The sequence below is a fragment of the Arachis ipaensis genome, chromosome B05 (assembly GCF_000816755.2).
Source record: "Arachis ipaensis cultivar K30076 chromosome B05, Araip1.1, whole genome shotgun sequence".
Classification (NCBI taxonomy): Eukaryota; Viridiplantae; Streptophyta; class Magnoliopsida; order Fabales; family Fabaceae; genus Arachis; species Arachis ipaensis.
In genome coordinates, this window is record NC_029789.2 from 127,889,228 (window position 1) to 127,896,677 (window position 7,450).

Genomic DNA, 7,450 nt, shown 5'->3' on the forward strand with positions numbered 1-7,450 from the left:
ATTATTATTATTATATAAACTTTTGACTAAACTTGTAGTCGTCTAATATTTGTTTAGTTACAAATAATTAAATGAGTTTAGATTAGATGAATTAGGTTATGTATCCTCAGTAGCACGTGGTTGATTATATATAATATTTACATGTTAACTATCATTTTACCAATCACTAATAATGTGTTTAGAATCACATATATAAAATATATTCATAGAAGGAGTTGACTTGAGACAATGATACTTAAATAAGTATTTTTGTTTGGAAGGTTAAAAAGTAGATAAATTAAAAAAAAAAAACATACTACGAATGTAGATGTATTACTTTGTTAATTTTTATATAAATTTGTAATTAAATTTTTATATTTTTCATTTTTTAATTAGATTTTTACATATATTATTTTTAATTTTGTAATTAGATCGTTGCAAGTATAAAAATATTAGAGTTAACGAAATATTTTTTCCTAAATTAAAAGTATCCGCAATTAGAAATCTAATTAGATATGTGGCTATATATTTTATAGAGGAATATTCTGTTATTTTTAATGTTTTTGATATGGTGTAAAAATTCAATTAAGAAATAAATAAAAACCTATTTGTAAATGTGATAAAACTAGAAGAATCAACATAATAATTGTTCCTATCCTAGCCCAATACAATAACCAGGCCCAATCAAGTTAAAAAGGTCCAATCTAAAGGGTTGGCCTTCACTGATCATCCGAATTTTCCAAAAGAAGTCGGATTCAACATGAGTTGGCAGATGACATTTATTCAAATAAGTAACTGCCTCCTAAAATCTCTCATCCACTTCTAGAAAATATATATCAACAACTCTAAGATAAAGGGACGGTTATCCACCATCAGAAGTGGAACTACTCCAACGGTGGTTATTGGCTCACCATCTATAAATACACTGAAGCACTCAGGTAAAACTAGGTTCCAATACTCTAAACCTGCTTTCCCCCTTACTAACTTAGGCATCGGAGTGTCTTTGTAGGTACCACTCCCATCTCTTGGAACACACAACTACGGAGGCTCCCAGACATCAAACAAGTCGGAAACCACCCTCCTCTAGTGCTTGGGCCTTATAAACATGCCCAACCACCATTCGGTTCTAGGTAAGCCCGGGAACATTGGCGCCGTTGGCGAGGACCTGGAAGATCGACCAGTAATGGCAGACGACCAACAAGAAGATGGACACACCGCATTAGAGTCTGAGCAAGAGCATCAAGACGCGGTCAACAATGACAGAGCAATAATACCCCTACAAGGAATGGAGGGACAACATGGTGAAGGCCCCTCCAATACCCAGGGACCAAAAGGGATCTCCTCTAAAGTTCATCAGCTCGAAAAAGATGGACAGTCTTACTCTGCTGACCTAATGGGACTATTACATGGTCACTAAGGTCGATTAGAGCAGCTCGAACAAGAACTAGAACAACAGCGCGAAGCGGAACAAAGCTTAAGGAGAGAAATCGAGCGACGAAGAGAGCTTGAGAAAAATCTCTCAAGGCTGGAATCCAATCTCCGAAATAAGGATTCCTGCAGAGATCGAGAAGACACCCCGTTAGGGGAAGAGGACCCATTCATCGAAGATATCATGAGGGCTAAAGTTCCTAGAAACTTTAAGAGCCCCGACATTGACCTGTATGACAGGACGACTAACCCGAAGCACCACCTCAGTAATTTCAAGAATCGGATGTACTTAGCCGACGCATCGGACGCCACTCGCTGTAAGGCTTTTCCGACAACTCTAACAAAGGCGGCCATGAAGTGGTTTGATGGCCTCCCCCCAAGGTCGGTAACCAGCTTCGATAATCTCTTGCGCAAGTTCCTAGCACAATTTTCAATCCAAAAAGACAAGGTCAAGCACGCTTCTAGCCTGCTAAGAGTAAAACAGGAGGTCAGAGAACCCATAAGAGGCTACATGGAAAGGTTTAACAAAGTGTGCTTGGAAATCCAAGATTTTCCTACCAAAGCAGTAATAATGGGCCTTGTTAATGGACTCCGAGAAGGACCCTTCTCCCAGTCCATCTCAAAGAGACACCCGACTTCCTTAAGCGATGTGTAGGAACGAGTTGAAAAGTACATCAATATGGAAGAAAATGCCACGTTAAGAGAACCTAACTGGCGACTAGGGCATCCCAACCAACCAAAAGAAAAGGAGAGGGAGCCCAAGAAAAAGGAAGAAATCAGGTCCAAAAGGCCCAAAAGATATCATTCCTACACTCTCCTATGAGTTTCCCTGGTAGATGTTTACAGGGAAATCTATCATACTAAAAAGCTACCTCCTCCATGAACAATCAAGAACAAAAAGGGGGGAAGCCGCAATGAATACTGTGAGTATCATAAGTTGTATGGACACTCCACTAATGATTGCTACAACCTGAAAAATGTGATAGAAAAACTAGCCAAAGAAGGTCGGTTAGACAAATATCTCATGAAAAGGTCGGACAATCATGGGAAGAGAAAAAAAGAAGATGAAAGTCATGGACGAAGAAGTCTTCCCCCACAAACCCCCGAATGACATATACATATGATATCGGGAGGCTTTGCAGGAGGAGGGGTGACCAAATCATCTCGAAAAATGCACTTGAAAGAAGTTTACCAAGTCAGGAATAAAGGACTCGACCTTCCCACCATTTCCTTTACCAAAGAGGACGGACAGGGTATTGTACCTGGGCATGACGACCCAGTAGTAATCACCATGATTTTTGCCAACGCTCATCTACATAGAACTCTGGTGGACTAAGGGAGCTCGGCAGACATCCTGTTCAAACCAGCATTTGATAAGTTGGGATTGGACGAGAAAGAGTTAAGGGCCTACCCTGACACTCCCTGCACACCACTTTTGGAAAGGGACGAAGTCCAAAACTTTAAGCATCGACTTCATCATTGTCGATGTCGCTTCTACCTACAATGCTCTAATAGGAAGAACGACCCTAAATTGGCTTGGAGCAGTAGTTTCTACCCCCCCAATCTCCGCATGAAGTTCCCAACACTGGAATGGATCGCTATCATCAGAGGAGATCAAAAGTTGGCGAGAAAGTCTTACAATGTAAGCCTTAACCTGAGAGGTAAAGGCAAAGAAGTCAATACCATCGAGCTCGGAGGAGTCCAAGTTAAAGAAGAGCTACAACCACATCGGCAGGAAGGACTGAAGAGGCATAGATCGAGCAAGAGGTTGGAAAAAATACCAACATAGGAGCCAATTTAGCAATGGATCTGAAGCAGAAACTGGTACAATTCCTACAGGAAAATTCCGATCTTTTTGCCTCGAAAGCTTCCGACATGCCTGGAATAGATCCCGAGCTCATGTCACATAGACTGGCTGTTCATCTGGGATCCCGACCTGTTCAACAAAGAAGACGAAAGCTAGGACCTGAGCGGGCTCAAGTGGTCGAAGAGCAAGTACAAGCCCTATTGGAAGTAGGCTTTATTAGATAAGTCAAGTACCCAGCCTGGTTGGCAAACGTGGTGCTGGTCAAGAAACAAAATGGCAAATGGAGGACGTGTGTTGATTACACAGACCTTAACAAGGCATGTCCAAAAGACCCCTATCCTCCACCAAACATTGATACCCTAGTAGACTCCAGCTTGGGGTATCAATACTTGTCATTCATGGACGCTTACTCAGGGTATAACCAAATCTCGATGTATAAGCCAGACCAAGAAAAGACGTCATTCATTACGCCTAGAGCAAATTATTGCTACGTGGTCATGCCATTTGGATTAAAAAATACAAGAGCCACCTATCAAAGGCTGATGAATAAGGTGTTTGCACCCCACTTGGGAGAGTTAATGGAGGTGTATGTAGACGACATGCTGGTGAAAACTAAGGATGACAACAGCCTCCTGAACGACCTCTCAAAAGTCTTTGCCACCATAAGAGCACACGGGATGAGATTAAATCCCGATAAATGCACCTTCGTAGTGGAGGCTAAAAAATTTCTAGGATTTATGCTAATACAAAAGGGGATTGAAGCTAACCCCGATAAGTGTAGAGCGGTCCTAGAAATGAAGAGCCCAACCTACTTAAAGGAAGTCCAGCAATTGAATGGCCGACTTACAGCTTTATCCAGGTTCTTGGCAGGATCAGCATTAAGATCCTTGCCACTTTTTTCCCTACTAAGAAAAGGCTGCTAGTTTGAATGGACTCCTGAATGCGAAAAAGCATTCCTGGAGTTCAAAAGATACTTATGCCAACCTCCAATTCTTACCCGACCAAAAGCAGACGAAGAACTTGTATTATACTTAGCTGCCGCGAAGAAGACTGTGGCATCAGCTTTGATACGAGAAGATGAGGTCAGACAACATCCTGTCCATTTCACAACCAAGGTGCTACAAGGCCCCAAACTAAAATATCAAAATCTTGAAAATTTCGCATACGCCTTGATAGTAGCATCCAGAAGGCTTCAGCCTTATTTTCAATCTCATACCATAAAAGTTTGGATGAACCAGCCTATGAAGTAAATCTTTCAGAAAACAGATATGGTTTAATGGGCTATAGAGCTATCCGAGTTCGATTTGAGGTACGAAACGCGGACAACCATCAAAGCCCAATGCCTCACTGACTTCATGGCCGAATACACAGGAGATCAAGAGGAGATCCCCACAACCTGGGAATTGTACGTGGATGGTTCCTCCAACAAAGTCGGAAGTGGTGCAGGAGATCAAGAGGAGATCCCCACTCCTTCATTTTCACACAACCTAAACACTACTTCTCCCCCTTGGCCGAAACACAAAGCCCCCTCCATCTCCTCTATTTCTTCTTCTTCTATTCTCTTCTTTCTTCTTTTGCTCGAGGACGAGCAACCTTCTAAGTTTGGTATGGTAAAAGCTAAAGCTTTTTATTTTTCCATAACCATTTATGGCACCAAAGGCCGGAGAAACCTCTAGAAAGAGGAAAGGAAAGGCAAAAGCTTCCACCTCTGAGTCATGGGAAATGGAGAGATTCCTCTCAAAGGTGCATCAAGACCACTTCTATGAAGTTGTGGCCAAGAAGAAGGTGATCCCCGAGGTCCCTTTTAAGCTCAAAAAGGGCGAATATCCGAAGATCCGACATGAGATTCGAAGAAGAGGTTAGGAAGTTCTCACCAACCCCATTCAACAAGTCGGAATCTTAATGGTTCAAGAGTTCTATGCCAATGCATGGATCACCAAGAACCATGATCAAAGTGTGAACCCGGATCCTAAGAATTGGCTTACAATGGTCCGGGGGAAATACTTAGATTTTAGTCCAGAAAATGTAAGGTTGGCGTTCAACTTGCCAATGATGCAAGGAGATGCACACCCATACACTAGAAGGGTCAACTTTGATCAAAGGTTGGACCAAGTCCTCATGNNNNACTGTGGCAAGGTTAGCCTTCCCTCATCTCATTTGTCACCTCTGCAATTTAGCTGGAATTGACATAGAGGAAGACATCCTCATTGATGAGGACAAGCCCATCACTAAGAAAAGGATGGAGCAAGTGAGAGAACCTTACCAAGAGCATGAGGAAACTACTCATCATGAAATCCCTGAGATGCCTCAAGAGATGCATTTTCCTCCACAAAACTATTGGGAGCAAATCAACACCTCCCTAGGAGAATTAAGTTCCAACATGGGACAACTAAGGGTGGAGCACCAAGAGCATTCCATCCTCCTCCATGAAATTAGGGAAGACCAAAGAACCATGAGAGAGGAACAACAAAGGCAAGGAAGAGACATTGAGGAGCTCAAGCACTCCATAAGATCTTCAAGAGGAAGAACAAGCCGCCATCACTAAGGTGGACCCGTTCTTTAATTTCCTTGTTCTTTATTTTCTGTTTTTCGAAAATTATGCTTTATGTTTGTGTCTTTATTACATGATCATTAGTGTCTTAGTGTCTATGCCTTGAAGCTATAAAAATGAATCCATCACCTTTCTTAAATGAAAAATGTTTTTAATTGAAAAAAAAGAAGTGCATGAATTTCAAATTTTAAAACAGTTTAGTTATTTTGATGTGGTAGCAATACTATTGTTTTTCTGAATGAATGCTTGAACAGTGCATATTTTTGAATTTGTTGTTTAAAGAATGTTAAAATTGTTGGCTCTTGAAATAATTATGGGAAAAGGAGAAATGTTATCTGATGATCTGAAAAATCATAAAATTGATTATTGAAGCAAGAAAAAGCAGTGAAAAGCTTGCAGAAAAAAAAAAGAGAGAGAAAAAAAAAGCAAGCAGAAAAAGCCAATACCCCTTTAAACCAAAAGGCAAGGGTGATAAAAAGGGATCCAAGGCTTTGAGCATCAGTGGATAGGAGGGCCCACAGGAATAAAATCCTGGCCTAAGCGGCTAAACCAAGCCGTCCCTAACCATGTGCTTTATTTTAGTTAGTTTTTATTATGTTTTTATTAGTTTTTAAATAAAAATCACTCTTCTGGACTTTACTATGAGTTTGTGTGTTTTTCTGTGATTTCAGGTATTTTCTGGCTGAAATTGAGGGACCTGAGCAAAAATCTAATTCAGAGGCTGAAAAAGGACTGCAGATGCTGTTGGATTCTGACCTCCCTGCACTCAAAGTGGATTTTCTGAAGTTACAGAAGCCCAATTGGCACGCTCTCAATTGCGTTGGAAAGTAGATATCCTGGGCTTTCCCGCAATATATAATAGTCCATACTTTGCCCAAGATTTGATGGCCCAAACAGGCGTTCCAAGTCAGCTCAAGAATTCTGGCGTTTAACTCCAAAACTGGCACAAAAGCTGGAGTTAAACGTCCAAACTGGCACAAAAACTGGCATTTAACTCCAAGAAAAGCCTCTACACATGGAAGCTTCAATGCTCAGCCCAAGCACACACCAAGTGGACCCGGAAGAAGATTTCTGCATTAATTACTCATTTCTGTAACCCTAGGCTACTAGTTTTCTATAAATAGGACCTTTTGCTATTGTATTTGCAGATCTTTGATAAGTCTTATGCTATCTTAGACACATTTGGAAGCTGGCCATTTGGCCATGCCTAGACCTTGTTCTTATGTATTTTCAACGGTGGAGTTTCTACACACCATAGATTAAGGTGTGGAGCTCTGCTGTTCTTCATGAATTAATACAAAGTACTATTGTTTTTCTATTCAACTCAAGTCTATTTCTTCTCCAAGATATTCATTCGCACCCAAGAACATGATGAATGTGATGATTATGTGACACTCATCACCATTCTCACCTATGAACGCGTGATTGACAACCACCTCCATTCTACATGCAAACAAGCTTGAATGCATATCTCTTGGATTTCTAATCTAAGATTGGAACCTTCGTGGTATAGGCTAGAATTATTGGTGATCATTCTTGAGATCCGAAAAGTCTAAACCTTGTCTGTGGTATTTCGAGTAGGATCTGGGAAGGGATGGCTGTGATGAGCTTCAAACTCGCGATTGTGGGGGACAGACGCAAAAGGATCAATAGATCCTATTCCAACATGATCGAGAACCGACAGA